Genomic DNA, 15,249 nt, shown 5'->3' with positions numbered 1-15,249 from the left:
TTATCAGGTGTGATTTGCTACTATAATGGTAGGTGTGTAGCTAGAGTAAGATTTTTACATGCAGTTCTGTATGCAGTTTGAATACGCTGGATATTTTTTACTACAGTGGGGTTTTGTGCTGAGGATGCTGGTGTCCTTAGGCAATTTTGTGTGGGCAAAGAGATGGATAAAGTGTGAGTTTGCCAGATTGTCCTGTCTGGTGATTCCTTACAACATGAATGTATACTTTCTCAGACTCCTGCTCCTGAATGTGATATTAAGTGTAGGTAAGCAACAGTTAATTACTGTACTCCTGGCAGAAATAATAAATAAATCCCCAAGTATTTCAAAAGGGGAATGTTGCCTTCAAATATTTAAAAGATTTGGAATGTTGCTACCCAAAATGCAGTATTTAAAACATCTCAGCTATCCTGGGGGGTGGGGGCACGGGTCGGGGAAGTGAAGGGGGAGAAAAATTTTGCTGTTACTTCTACCAGGCACATTACTTTTCTTTCAGTAAAAGCTCATGGAAAAAATGCCCGTGGTTTTATGTATTTTTGGCAGAAGAATGTACTTTGGTATATGAAACAGTTCAGCTGTGAAACATTCAGTGCAGCCTTTTGTGTGTTTGATGAAGCTTCTCTTCCTACAGTCTTCTGAGTCAACATTAACTGTGCAGATTGCAATGTATTACTTCTCCCTGACTGGTAGGCTCCTTTGACAGCTTCTTGAGATGTCTTGAAAAAATACTCCTCTAGTGAGTGTCCCAGTACAGCTTTCTGGAACACTGAGTTTCTCCCAGCAGAAGTATCGGAACAGTATCTATAACATTCCAAGTAGTGTACAACCATTAATTTTACCTTTGAGGGATTCACTGTGTGTTTGGAAAGCCAAATCACTGATGTGGCTCCAAAGGAAAAAAAATCATACTTGGCAGTATGTGGAAAGGACATTTGTTGTGTGTATGTTTTTTTTTTTCGTTTTGGTTGTTTTTTTCCCTTTCTTTAACCTCATTGGACTTCTGAAATTTTATCTGTTGTCTCTCTCCTTGATAAAAGAGTTAAAGATAAAGAAACCTAGAGAACACTTCTGTGGATGTTTTTTGTCTTGATGGTTATCTTTCCCTTTCTTAAGTCTTGGATTTTTATTTTTTTTTAGCAAGTGGTGCATATTTGCTGTAGAGCAGATTATGCAAAGCCCATCATCATAATCTTCCTGGGAAACATTGTCCATAGTCTCTGGTCCTTGGCTGGCTGGTGTAAAAAAGGAGACTGCAAGTCCACCTTGATGCTGCTGCTGTTGTTCACAGCATATCTGTTAGGGCAGAACCAAGTCTGTCAGCTTGTTCAGCTCTAATACCTTGTAACTTGAACTGAGGCTGTGAAGAAATACCCCTGTCGCCATCTCTGAGGTATTGTTGGGACAGATGTTGAGGATCATAGCTACTCTGAAAAAAAGCTGGCAGAATATCTACAATGCTGTGTGCACACATTGAAAGCACTGAACTTGAGAACACTTTAGATTCAGTATAAAACCATAAATTACATTGATTGTATTTGTGTTTTCATTTGTCTTCCCAGCATGGCACAACATGTCTGTCTTTTGTGTTTCCCGAAAACAAATTGCTCCTCCAAGCTGAGGTTCATTTTTTTAGAAAGTGGGCACTGCAACTATGTGAGATTTGTGCATTGCATTTGTGCCTTAGCAAATACTGCTTGTCTTCTGGTTCCCTGAGCTTGTCATAAATATTAATTCAATAGGGTTGGTACTGTTTTATGCATTGTGAATGTACAGATTGAGGAAGAGATACATTTTATTGATATGGGCTGCTGCTGGAATTTACATGGTTTGTAGGCTTAAAGGAGCCCAGATTTACAGTATATGTATATCACAATTGTTATTCAAATTATTTGAAGACTTTTTGTATAGTTCTTTATTATATTCCCAAATATTTCTTACCTTCTGTGTCTTACAAAAAACAAAAATTGCCTAGTATTTCCTTTGTCTTTTAGCAGTCTCCTTTGGCTTAGAGTTTGAGAAGTTCTGCATGAGGTGACTGTTTAATTTTGATGGGAGATATTTGACTCTAGGAGTTTGCTTTTGAATCTTGCTGTATAGCAGGGAGCTGTTTGCTAGCTATACTCAAAACCAAACCCATTTTAAAAACAAACATCAGCATACCACATTATCAACTTCTAGAACAGTCCACCTAAGTCTTGAGAATTGCCTTTGGTTGCAGGTCAGTTCAGTTTCCTGATTTTGGAGGACTGCTGCTCAGGAAGGGATGGAATCCTATTAGGTTTACTGGTTACCCTGAAATTGCCCCAGCTCAGCTTAGAGGAGAAAACAAGGGGAAGAAGTTACTTCCACAACCTAAATATAAATGGCACTTCTTTTTTTTTGGGGGGGGGGGGGGGAGGGGGAGGGAGCAACTTTTAAATCTATGTATTTTTTAGATTAGACTACTTATAAAAGTATTCCCTTCCTGTGTGTTCTAGTTGTTCATGGGTTGGGATCCTTTACCTGTGATCACAAATCTTGTTCTTAGGCAAAGCCCACATATTGAAAACCGCCTTTCTGGAGGATGTCTGAGATTTGGAAAGGTGTGTAATCTTACGTAAGGCCCTTCTACGCCTATTTAGATTAAACACCCATTTTCTAAATTAATACAGATATTACTTGTTTGCATTGTTGACTTTTTTGAAGCTTTTCTTGGAAAGACTTTTCCTTATCCCACATGATCAGTTGCTTTGGAGTACTTCAGCTATGTCTAAATAGAGCCATTTTCCATCCAGAATGTGGACTATATGTTCTGGTTAATATATTGAATTTATTATTAGTTGTAGTTTGTTTAACTGCTATCATAATGCTACTGCTTTATTAACTATACATGGACTGTGGACAACTGGGAGGAAAATACTCCCTGCAAGCTGGCAAGACAAAATCCAGCCTTTTAATGTATAATCTTATCAGATGTTAAAACTTGTGTAAAATGCATATATTGGCATTTGTAAAGCCTCCATTAGGAACATGTGGAAGCCAGGGCAGTACATGTAGTACTACCACTCCTGAGTGAAACTGGGCACGTTGGCAACTGAATGCATTGGGGATGGAGTCTGGAATGAGATGCCCTCAGGTCTAGGCATAGGGAGAGCGAAACTCTCCTCCCCTTAACTTCTGCTTTGACTTTCCTCAGCTTCCTGAGCTATTTTGGATTTGACACCAGCAGTCATGCTGGTGATGCATTCAACACTATATTTTACGTGTGGTGAAGAATGAGTTCCCTCTGTGGCGTTTCCCTTCTTGTGTGCCGCGCTCCTTATCCCTCGGTTGTATCAGACCGGTGGTTCTTGGGACTGTGCTGTACTCTGCATCAATTCAATCACAGAAAATAAAATATTGTAAGTCAGCAGTGTGGTTGCGCAGCGCGGCGGGGGGGAAACACCTTTCTGAGCAGCATTTGCACAGCAGTCCCCGGGGCGGTGGGAGGCTGCCCGAGCCCCCGGGCGCAGATCCGTGCCCTTCCAGGCGGCTGCGGAAGGTGGCAATGTTGTCAGCAGGAGCCCAGGTAAAGCTGGTCTCGGGTGGCAGATCTGTCCGAGACAGCTGCCGCGCCTGTTTGTCCGCAGAAGGGGGATTTGTTCGGGTTCGTGCGCCATCCACTTTGGCGCAGCTTGTAATAACTCGGTGCGTTATCGCTGCTGAATGTGGGGATGCACGTAAGAGTCACAGCACTGCTCACACAACTTTTTTCTCTGCAGCACCTCTCCGTGCTGGCTGCCATTGAACTTGCATGCTGACAGCCATCCCCCACCCCGGAGAGCGAAACTGATCTCTTTAAGTGAAGTTTCATTTCTGCAAAATACTCGTAAATGTTTCTGAAACCCAGTGTCATTTTCTGCCCCCTCCCCTGGGATATTTACAAACTTTGCTTTGAATTGAGCTTGCCAAGGGAGAAACCGAGAACTTCCCTGCATGCCACAGTTCTGTTAAGAGCTACCTCCTGGCTATGACAGGCTTTTAACCTGTTGAAAGCCTAACAGACCTGTTCCTGGGTTTGGTGGGGATGTTTTTCTTTTCATATTTCCACTAACTGCTTGAATTTTTAACTTCCTCAAATGATCCTCTAAAAGACTGTTGTGGCTTGTGATTTTTAAATATTTTATTCTGTCTAATGCTAATTCTTCACCCTCGAGGGAAAATACAAAAGTTTTTGGTTTGTGTTACCCCATTCCTTTCCTCTTGACTCTCTTGATTCTGCTCTGGTAAATCCATCATTGATTTTAAATTATCATGGAACCTTTCAACATATTTAATTACTGGGTTCACCTCTTATTCCTTACCAAGCCTCTCTGATAAGATGTAATAGATTTTATCCATTTAGGAGGTCAAATGGGTAAAAAAAATAAAATATTCTTCATATACTTTACAGTAAGCAGAGAGCAAATTGGATGACATTACCTTGTAATCCCCCACCTTCCTACTTAACTTTATTTGCAACACAGATGACAATTTTGTTAGACTTCTTATCTAGTTACTTGTTTTTCATAAGGTAGGAAGGCAGAGGTAATGTACCTAATACTTTTCAACTTCTGAGAGTTTAAATAATCAATCTGTGAAGTTGTGTGTATGTGTCCCCCTTCCTGGCTGGTGTATTGGGTATGCCACTCCCTGCATTAAATAGACACCGAAGGTTTCTAATACTGCTTTGGTCTCTTTTAAACAAAGATTGTTTGCTGGGTACCAAAATCTGTTTCTACGTGGATACTTTGCCTACCACCACTCTTTACTCTATTGCACAAATGCTCCAGTAGTTGTCCATGAGAACCATAGATAATGACTCCTTAGTACTAAAAAAAATTAAAGACAGGCTTTCAGAAAGCAGTTGGGATTTTGAGAAGTTTGGCAGAATCTGCTACATCCTGCCTCTCCAAATCAGATGACAAGCCAGCAAAAGCTTTCTGTTTTGCTGTGCTGTGTGGAAGAATTTTGCTTTTCAAAATTTAAACTGGAAAACAATCATCTTCAACTCCAAAGAGGAAACAATTTAAGATATGGTAGATTATTACCACTGTAATTTTTGTAATTATTTCTTTTTGTAGTAATTGCAGTAACAATCTTCCTGCTTTAGGAATAAAGTGAAATACTTCACCTTGGGACTTTCTTTAAACACTGCTAAATAATGCAGTCTTACACTGTTGTGATAATAATTTGGCTGAGGCAAAAGCTTCATGATCATAAAATTTTCACATTAAAGGAAATAGATGCTACATGCAAATATTAAACATGGAAATAAACACATTCAGAATTTTGTTTTCTCTTTTCAAACCAAAGAGAAAGAAGAGACTTCCCTGTGATTTCAGAGTATTGTTAACAAGCCCTCATAGCTATTAGGAGCCTAAAACAGTAAACAGCTTAGTAACGACATAATTATATTAATAAACTTAACATCAAAATAGTTCTACAAATTTATGTACAGATGGTTCCATTTTACATGACAAAAGAAGTTTTCTGAAGTGCATTTGCCTAAAATAAAGGTTTTAATGGAACAGTGTAATGATTTGACCTCATCTCTGCGAATCCTTTTTTTGAATGCAAACATGAATTCCAGGATAATTAACTGGGTAATTTACCCAAGCAGGCAAAGTTCAAGTTCTGTAGGTAGGCATTGCTTTAAGTGCAGTTGGCATGCTGTCTCCTGCATGCTGATGGGCTCTTGCTCAAGTGCATATTGTCTCAGTGCTAAGTCTCTTAGTCCTAGGGATAGTTCACCCTCAGGAAGTTTGGTTTAGATAAGTATCTGAATTTTTTTGGGTACCAAAATCTGGAATGCAGCAGCAAAATCTGATGAGCACAGGCTCTCATACCTGAGTCAGCAACAGGGCTGGATCCACTCCCGTTGTTCAGCACTTCCACTGCCAGGTCCAGCCAGCAGCAGAAAACAGAGACACGTGAAAATTAAAACCAGAGGGAAGAGAGGAGGGACTGTACTTCATAAAAGTATGGACAGGCTTCAGAACAGAGTTTGTGTAGGTTGTGTGCAAAAGTGAGGAGCTGTGAAGGAATTGACACCTTCTCCCAGTACAGCCTTCCAAAACTTTAGGGGCAGTTTGGTTCTCAGGAGGCTCTACTTTTAGCCCTTTGTAGGCAGGGCTATGCATCTTTAGCAGCTGGTGTCTGGGCTGTTTCACTTACCAGATGTAAAAGTGAACTATGAAATTAGGAGGTTTTTTTCCCTGCTTCTGATCCTTTGCAGTTAACAGTATTTCAGGTGTCACAGAACACGCTGATATCAACTGACATTTTAGTCTTGGTGAAAAAATTATCCACTCAAATGGCAGTCTAAGCAAGAAAGGTATAGAAAAGTAACCAGGAAAAGACAATTGATGTGTTTTTCTCTGGTCATTAACTCAATTTTCTGATCTCTTTTCCTCTGCACTCATTGTTTTCTAAAGCTTGCTACTCATGAATTAATCCCTTTTCTGTAAGTTCAAGGAAAGAAAGATGCTTCTCCCTCTAGAGCTTATGTAAACTGCTGTGGTTCTGCCACAGCAAATATCTATCACTGTGTTACTCTGTGTACATTTTTGATGAAAAAGAATCTTTTAATAAAGAATTTTTAGTCTTCGGAGACTGAATTTCCAAGCTAGTGTCTACTTCATCTGTGGAGATCAAATCACTTGCCAGACTTTGCCAGGAGAAAGTTGGCTATGACTGAATGGCAGTGCATGCTTGGGACAAGGCTCCTGAGTTACAGGTTCTTGAGGCAGCTTCCTGAAACACACCTGAAGATTAATTCTGTGTACCATGCGTAGAAGGAAGTTCTCACTGTGATTTCATTTATGCTTTTGGCATCCCAGTGTTATTCCTGGTGATAAAAGAATAATAGAATGAATAAGCAGCTAAAACACAAGAGGAAGGGAAGCTGAGAACACACCCCAGTTCTCATCACCTCTACACTGTGCCTGTTCTAATCCCCCTCCAAACTTCAGTACTAGGGATTAAATAGTCAAACATTTTTAAATTTTCATCCTTGAGAAATTCTAACGCCTACTTTTCAGAAATGACCTAGTATGATTTGCATGTGTTTACATTTTGATAAAATTACTGAGAAAAAATCTGAAGGGGGAAAAAAGGAGAATTTTTAAATACCTAATATATAGCTGAAAAAACCTTGTGTATATCTATCTCTGCATGAAATATAAAATAGAAAATGGAGAAAAAATGTCTAGAACCAAAAGGTGTATAGTATTCTTCAACTGCTACAGGGCCATCTTAGCTTGTGCCTAATTTCAGAAGGTACTAAGGACGTTTCACTTTCTTTACTATTTAGCTTAGGAAATTGACCAGTTCTACTGAGCCACTACTTATATTTTGTTTAGGGAATATAATATTTTCGTTACATTTCTTCTCTGCTTCCATTTTTTTCGGTGATAGAAATGTCTTATACTTTTTTCTCACTTTGTTGCAAAACATGAAAAAAAGGTATTATTTTTAATAGTCATATATACTGATGGCTGTCTGACATCAGTGAACTTCAGTTAAATTTGTATCTGTATATATAAAAGTACAAATCAGCTGGGTTTTTTAGTAGCCACTGGCTGCAATGGCTGCAGGAAGCTGACTAATGTTTTTCCAGGGCCCCATCAAATTTTATGAAATAAAATTAATGAGTCTTGTTGTCACTTTCTCAACTATACCACTTTGTTTATATGATACGTCACTTGAATATTAGTGACCTCTGAAGAAGAGAGCAAAAAAGGTGATTTGGGGTTTTAGCTGGTCAGATGTGGCCAGCTGGTGTAACCAACATTTGCAGGCTTCTCACCAGGAAAGCAGTGTGTTTACTTACCCTGTGGTTCTTCAGAGAGCAGGTTTCCTTAAAAAAGTTGTAGATGGCATGAGGTTGGCCAGAGGGCAGACACACTTGTTTGACCTCTTGGTAACAAGTCCTTACATTAGGAGAAAACCAAAACCTGTTTTATTTCTTAATTTGCCACAAATGGAGTGAGAAGCTGAGGAACTGGGAGTTTTGTACGAATTTGAATCTTCATGCTTAGGACTTCAGCTGGACAGACAGTATAACCCTAACAGCTGATTAATTGCAATTAATATTGAAAGGGATGCAACTGTCTTGCTTAGTGTTTCCAGACCTTTAGTTTTTCAGTGTGGTCAGTCAACATTGGGAGATTTATGTTTATTATGTAAATATTTGTGGGGAAATTGATATATGCGAATACTTTACTACTACCAGTCATATGCCTTAGCTACTCGGGATGAGTTTTGGCTTCCTTTGTATTCCCTAGAAAATTATGATTAAACTAATATCCACACATTAGGGTTTTGTTGGTTTTGGAGTGATGAAATTATGTATTTTATACTTCTTGTTAAATAATTAGAGACACGTGAAACGGGAAAGTGTTTCATGAAGTGCTCTTTATTCACATCCTCTAGAAATGAAGGTTTTTCCATGCTCTTTTTTTTTTTTTTTTCATCTTCCCAAGGGACCATCCTGCTCCCTTGGCATGGTGGCATCAGGAAACTCTCTTTCAGTTTTATCATGAATCTGATAACAGCTACTGGGATTTCTTTTACTCTTCATTGTCTTTGATACAGTTATTTACTAAAATACGAAGAGATACCTTTTTTCCCAGACAGAACATATTATAGAATTTTAAAAATGTATGTCCCAAAAGTATCAAACTAACTGGGCTAAACATATTGAAAGGAGTAAACTAAACTCGAGGACTGCAATCCACCAAGAATCTCATGTATAAGTTTTGCTAACAGGTAGTTCAAGAGTAGAATATAAAATAATGCCAGTAATTGCTAATGTGTTCTGATAAATGAAATTAGAGAGTTGCAGAGTTGAAATGCTTCTGTTATGTGTTAGAAGATAGATACTGTATGAAAAGAGAAACTGAGAAGATCCATGTTCCAGAGCCGTGTTGGATGCAGGCTGCCTGCCTGGGTATCATGTCATGTCTCTTGTGAATGTCTCAAGAGCGAAAAAACAACTGTCCTGCAGCAGCGTGTCCCTGTTTTCCTTGGCACCCTCCTGCCGCCTGCCTTGAGTGAACAAATTAGAAGTAAAAGGAAAGAATCGTAAAAGTCAGCGTCTAAGCTGCTTCAAGCCTACTGGGGGCCTGAAGTTTATCCAAAGCAGAGACTCCTGTTAAAGGGCAGGGAGAAGGGATATGTGGAGCGGCTCTGGAGCAGCATGAACCCACGTCAGGGCACCTGGCCAGGGCACCGTAGCCCCATCCCAGGTTTATTCTATCTCACTGTTCGTGGGGGGAGCACGAAAACCCCAGAGCAGGCACGGGGCAGGCGGCGGGACCAGGCCTGGGCTTTCCGGGCCCGGCCGCGGTGGGAGGAGGAGGAGTAGGAATGCTGCCGCCCTGACGTCAGGAGCTGCTCCTGGGAATGTTTTGCATTCCTCTTCCTGGCAGTGGTCAGGTGGCTTCCAGCAAGAAGGAAGGAACAGCCGCTTCCAAAAAGAAAAAAAAAAGGGGGGGGGGAGGGGAGGGCGGAGAGCCCACGGAGGAAAAGAACACTTTATAATAAAAGTATTGTGGGGGAGGCACTTTTATTAAAAGCCAGATTGGGAATTGGAACCAGATGTTCTACATTCGAAAGCTGCACGAATGTTAAACGCGTTTATTAATGACTGTGATGGCTGAGGTATTTGGCTGTCTGCCTCGCTTTAATCTCATTGCTCTGTATTTAAAAACAGTCGAGAAAAACATTTTTTTTTACCCAACTTTAGGCAGCTTCCTTTATACAAATGTTCATTAAAAAAAAAAAAAAAACAGACAAGATTTTTCTGGGAGAAGAGCCACGTATATTAAAGCAAGAAATAAGCGGGAAAACGTCAACATTTGTCTTGTTCTGTTAGTTTTAACATACGTGTTGTGCTGAAAATTAATGTCCTTAAATTGGGTTTCCTTCTTGATTTGTGGTTGTTGGATAACACATATGATGTAAGCTGGAGAGGTCAGAACATGCAATTACTGATGTTCACAAAGTACTTCCTATTCCCTTAACTCTCCCTCTTTAATGTCCCTGTCAGAGCATGTGTTTAAAGCAAAACAAGAGTGGATACTCAGTCCAAGGCAAGTAATGTAGGAATTGCATTCACCACAGGCAGTACTTGTGAAATAGCTGCTTTGTATCCTTACATGGACCAGAGAGCATGTTATATCTCCATTTCAAGAGCAGTATCTCCACCTTGGTGGTTGCACACATTTAAGACTATTGAGCACCAAGAGCTTCTGTGGGGACTTCAGGGGTTGGACTTGATGATCTCAGAGGTCCTTTCCAACCTAGCTGATTCTATGATTCTGTGATTCTGGTTTGTGCCTCAGTGGGGATGAGATACTCAGCACCACCATAGCCTGTACAGGCAGAGGCAGATTTGGGGCGTCCCCCACACAGGCATGGGATCTGTCTCCCATTGTGACACAGTGTTGTATGTGGCTTGTAAGATTTTCTGTGGGAAGCAAGGACTGTTGGAGGGAGAGATGGAGCTGTGTTCATGTGTCCTTTCAATTAGCAACCCATGACTTCTTCATCCTCTTGAGAGTGGAAAGAATCACTTTCTCTGTAAGCATGGGAGAACCCCCTCTTTACCTGGAGGGGCATGGCTGTTTTGAATTAATACAGACTTCTTTGGTCAGGAGACAGATCCTGCCTGTGGCTGTTGGAGTGGAGCTGCCTCTATGTTCTGGGAGAGCCCATACCATTAAAATTGCACCAGAGAAACTTGTCAGTGCCTTTGTCCAATGTTAATTTTTTTTTTTTTAATTAAATCTTATATTTCCTGTTCTTTGAAACTGCACATAGTTGTAGTTGGGTGCCAACTGAGGAGGTACTGAATTTATTCCCAGGCAGTGTACTCGGTGGTGGTGTGGGAAGCTGGTGGGATGGGGAGTGTTTGGTAGTTTTGGTGAAATTTTCTTGAGCTGTGTCCCCACCTCAGGTGAGGTCCATGACCACCCGTCCGTTTCCTGGTACCAGCTAAAGTGAACAGGCAGCTTCCTGCTACAGGGTGGATGCTCTGCTGAGGAATTTCCAGAAATGCTGAGAAGTGCTGACTCACAGCTTACTGCCTGTCTGGGCTGAGGGGAGGTTTTCAAGTCCTTGGCTGAAGCCAGCAAAAAATGTTGCTGTAATGTACTGTTTTATTTTTAGCAAGGGGGGAGGCTGTGTTGCTTAGGATGAAATGCTTGTGAGTGCTTTCAAAATGACAGACAGTTTTAATATTTTTTTTCTTTTCTATTTTTAGAACTTGGAAAACAGGTTGTTTTGCTAAAATACAGACACTTCTCTGTTTCCTCAGTAAATGGGTTGTTGTAAAGGAGCTTTAAGGAGTTCATACAGGAAGGCTTTTACCACCACTGCAGTTCAAAATGTCCTTCAGGGTAGGAGATACTGAAGTATTTGAGACTGAAACCCAGTTGGCACTTACTTGCTTTTATTTCTCACTTATGCTGAGGTGGGACTGCAGCTGCAATTGTTGGAGCTGAAATGTAGCCAGGTATTTGATTGCTGGTATTAGGAGATCGTTGTAAAAGCTTGGTGCTTGGGTTTTGTCCTCTCTTGTTTTAGCAGTCACTTCACAATTAATTCTCTGTGTATTTTTTGTTTTTTCTTTCTGAACAGAAAATGCCCTATACTGCTTTCTGCTAATGTCTGCCAGAAATAAGATCGAGGGAGACGTCATTTCAAGCTGTACCGCCTCTCAAAATACAATTTTAGTGATCAGATTGTAGAGGCAAAGGGGCAAAGTTCTTCCTCTCCCCCTCCCTCCCATTCAGTACATTTTTTTAATATCTTCTTGGGTGTATGTGTTGTTTTTCTGTTGAACAAGCAGTGAGCACTTTGGGATGATCTCCCAGAGAGTATCATTAGTGAGATACAAGTTTGTAAAAACCTTATTACTCTTACTTATAATTTCTAAAATTTGCTGTTCTTCATTCACAGCTCTGTACCTCTGCCTACAGAGCTGTTTGCAGCCCTTTTTTACAGCTTACTAGAGAACTATGACTGTATGAATGATCTGCAGACTGCTCCTAACCACAACGAATAATTTTTTAACCTGTAGCATAAATTAGCACATTTTGCAAATACAAAAAAAAAAAGAAAAAAGAAACCCACACATCTTGCAACAACCCTGCAGCGTCTGGCTTAAGAAGAACTGGTGCACAACTTCCCTGAGAAAGTACATTTCCCTTTTGTAGGTGAATCATTTTTAACTGCTCTCCTCAGTTTTTGCCCTGTGACGTTACATGTCCAACAGGGTCCTCATCCAATGACAACAAAGAGGAAAAGGGTAATTCTGTGCAGGAAGTACAGGAACATAGGACAAGACTGTTTCCATGATCTGCAGTGAACTCATTTATTAGCTCACCACTGTGAAAAAGTCCCAGTCTTAGTCATTTTAATGTAAATACAGTGAGGGTGCATGAGCTGCTGGTGATTTTTGCGGGCAGATATAATAGTAGGCTGCACATCTATCACAAAATTTCACAATACAATACACTTTTAGTAATGACTCTAACCTCACCAGCTACCCACCTTCAAGAGAAAGCTGTTCTCCTACCCTTATCTGCCAGTTCCCTCCAGGATTTTATAGCAGCTGCATAATCTCTTTTAAGAGTTGTGTCCTGGCACCCACCACTATATTGGGAAAATAATATAGGCCACACATTATTTCTAGCCACCTGTCAGTAAATTCAGGATAAGAGCCATGAACTAACAGCCTTGCTTGTGACCCCTTTTAGATAGATGTGTCATCCGACCTGGGTAGACATGCCTCAGCTAGGTTGCCTGACTCCAGATAACCCATTCTGCAATCCTCAGCTGCTTGTCCCTTTTCTAGTTTGGATGAGGCACAGAATGTACCTTTTTGTGAAGATTCTGTCCCCAAACTTATAAAAAAAATTAATTATGCCTGAATGTTGTCCAGCTTTCCAGGGAACATCTTGGTACAACATGTATCAGTGTAGTAAGAACATCTCATTTTACAGTCAGCTTTTTGTAATTGAATCTACTCTAGTAGAATCCAGGAGTCCTTTCTAGTAATATCATACTAAACGGTCTGGTTCCTGTCTTTAATACAGACATGCCCTGCAAAGAGCTTTCTGCTTGTGCCTTCTCAGATAACTTGGTCTCCTCATGCTACCTATTCTTGCATAGCTTTCTGATCTCTCCACTATTTGATATGTTTTGCTGCTAGTTGCACTACAGTCTTGGTAGCTGTGTGAAATCTCAGCAATTCACGTCTATGCTTCAGTTGAAATACTACTTTTTGTTATTGTGTGATTGTCTTAAATAATTTTTACCTTTGATCTTGAGCAATTTCTTCTTACACCCTTCCTGTGACTTCACTTAGGGTCATCATGACAACCTATTTCTTTGTGATTTTAGTGGGTGCCCAAAAAGAGCAAGAAAGCCAGTTTAATGATAAACCTTGAGTAGTCAGCTACTCATTATCATCACTTGTGTGATAGCATTCTCATTAATTGTCTTTTGCTCTGTTTATCCATTAGTCTCTGTTGGAGTTCAGAACAGCTCACCTCAAGAACTGCACTGCATGTTACTTTACTGCTTACTGGATAGGGTGGATCATATATTGATTTCTATGTAAAGATGAGATTATGGTGGTAAAAAATAAGACATTTTAAAAATCAGTAATCAGAATTTGAGTATCCTAAGTAGTGCCATTAAGTCAGTCAATTGTTTTAGTAAAGACTAGAGGAACCATTTGTGAGAAATTTTAAAGAATATGCAGACCAGACACAAGTATGTGTGTGTCTGAATATATGAAATTTCATGGGTGTAGACTGATACTTATAAGCAGTTTGAAGCAGTGAACAGAAATAAGTCACATTTTGTTTAAACCAGTAAATAATCCAGGGAGACTGAGGATAGAAAGAAAGAACAAGTGGTTAAGAAAAAAATAGCTTACCATTATTTCATGAGGGTCTCCAGGTGTCTCAACCTCATCTCAACTCCTGGTAAGCCTCTTCAGTCATCTTTTCAGTTCTCCTGGTTTTTAAGTCTTGTCTCTGAGTTTTAATCTTTTTCTAGTATTTGCTTTTGGTTACTGTAATGATTCCATGGTATGATCAAAATTAGATGCTGTGTTAAACTATCATTTAAAACTTAACCTAAATCAAGGTTTGCCTCTTGCAAAGTAGCAAGGAGTTGAATGTGATGTCACTCTACTTTGGGATGTGTGATAAGGCCCCAGTAATCAATATGTCAAAAAAATGAGTATATATACAGCTGTCAAGAAGACCTGTGCCAACATTGCTGGTTGTAGGCTAAGGGCTTCATTATTAATAAATATTCACATCCAGACCCTGGTGGGATATGGAGCTTCAGTGCACACCAAAATCTGATCATCTTTGTGCCTAACACTGCTGCATACTGTGAACAGCATAGTTTAGTGATTTCCTCCCTGTGGCATTGATTCCATTGTCTGTTTCAAAACTTCTGTGCTGCTGTACAGCTGGGAAAATTTGTCTGTCTTTCTGCCTTCATGGTCTTCCACTCTAATATGACTTTCTGAGGATCAGAAAGGATGTGGGTGGAATTGTGCCTATAGAAGACAAACTTTCCAAGGAACAGGAACATGGTTTTGACACAAACATGTCTGTACTAGCAAGTAATGTGATGTGGTAGGAGCACTTTGTGGAGTAAAAGTTGGTGTGGGAGTTTTGGTCCTGCTCTATGCATTGTGGGCTTTTACTCAAGACAGACTGTAGGCTGCTCATGGTGGACCAAATGCCTTTTAATACTTGGAACACATCTTCAGGTTTAGTTTTGTACGAAAAGAATCCATTGTGTGAGCTCAGAAGGCTGCTCCACAATCCAAACCGAAGGTCAGGAAAGCTGGAGAGATTTACCACAAAAGCACACCACTGATCTGAACTGCAGAACTGGTGTGGACACACCCATGAATGACCAGACATCAGACCGATCCATCTTTCTCAGTTTGGCTTGCTTTGAGAATTCCTGTTGTCATACATATACACAGATGCACACTTGTAAACGGATAAAACCCAGACAATAAACTGCCTTTTAAACACTAAGGAGAAGAAAGAAAAAAAAGGTGGATGTTGAGCTTTTAAATACCTGGGTGTTGCTCTGTGCAGCCATTGTTGCAGCTGTCAAAGTTCTAGACCTTGTCCGACTGCATCCTTTCTCTGCTATTCTTTAAAACTATGCTAAAATGCTAATATTGTTTCCTTGTAGCTGGTA

At 40.2% G+C, this 15,249-nt stretch overlaps 1 protein-coding gene and 1 long non-coding RNA gene across 2 annotated transcripts in view; one reads left to right on the top strand and one right to left on the bottom strand.

The window, feature by feature from the left end:
• The window catches only part of SPIDR (scaffold protein involved in DNA repair), a 198,626-nt gene that overhangs the window by 85,911 nt on the left and 97,466 nt on the right, over positions 1 to 15,249 (top strand).
• LOC116784011 lies at positions 9,551 to 15,233 on the bottom strand. The gene is made up of 3 exons (XR_004355939.1): positions 15,124 to 15,233; positions 13,952 to 14,089; positions 9,551 to 11,673 (listed from the first exon to the last, which is right to left on the bottom strand). It is a non-coding gene; the product is annotated as an uncharacterized LOC116784011 (long non-coding RNA).

This window comes from Chiroxiphia lanceolata, chromosome 1 (genome assembly GCF_009829145.1).
Source record: "Chiroxiphia lanceolata isolate bChiLan1 chromosome 1, bChiLan1.pri, whole genome shotgun sequence".
In the NCBI taxonomy this organism is placed as follows: domain Eukaryota; kingdom Metazoa; phylum Chordata; class Aves; order Passeriformes; family Pipridae; genus Chiroxiphia; species Chiroxiphia lanceolata.
The sequence above is the reverse complement of the archived record's forward strand: the minus strand, read 5'-3'. Positions and strand labels throughout refer to the sequence as shown.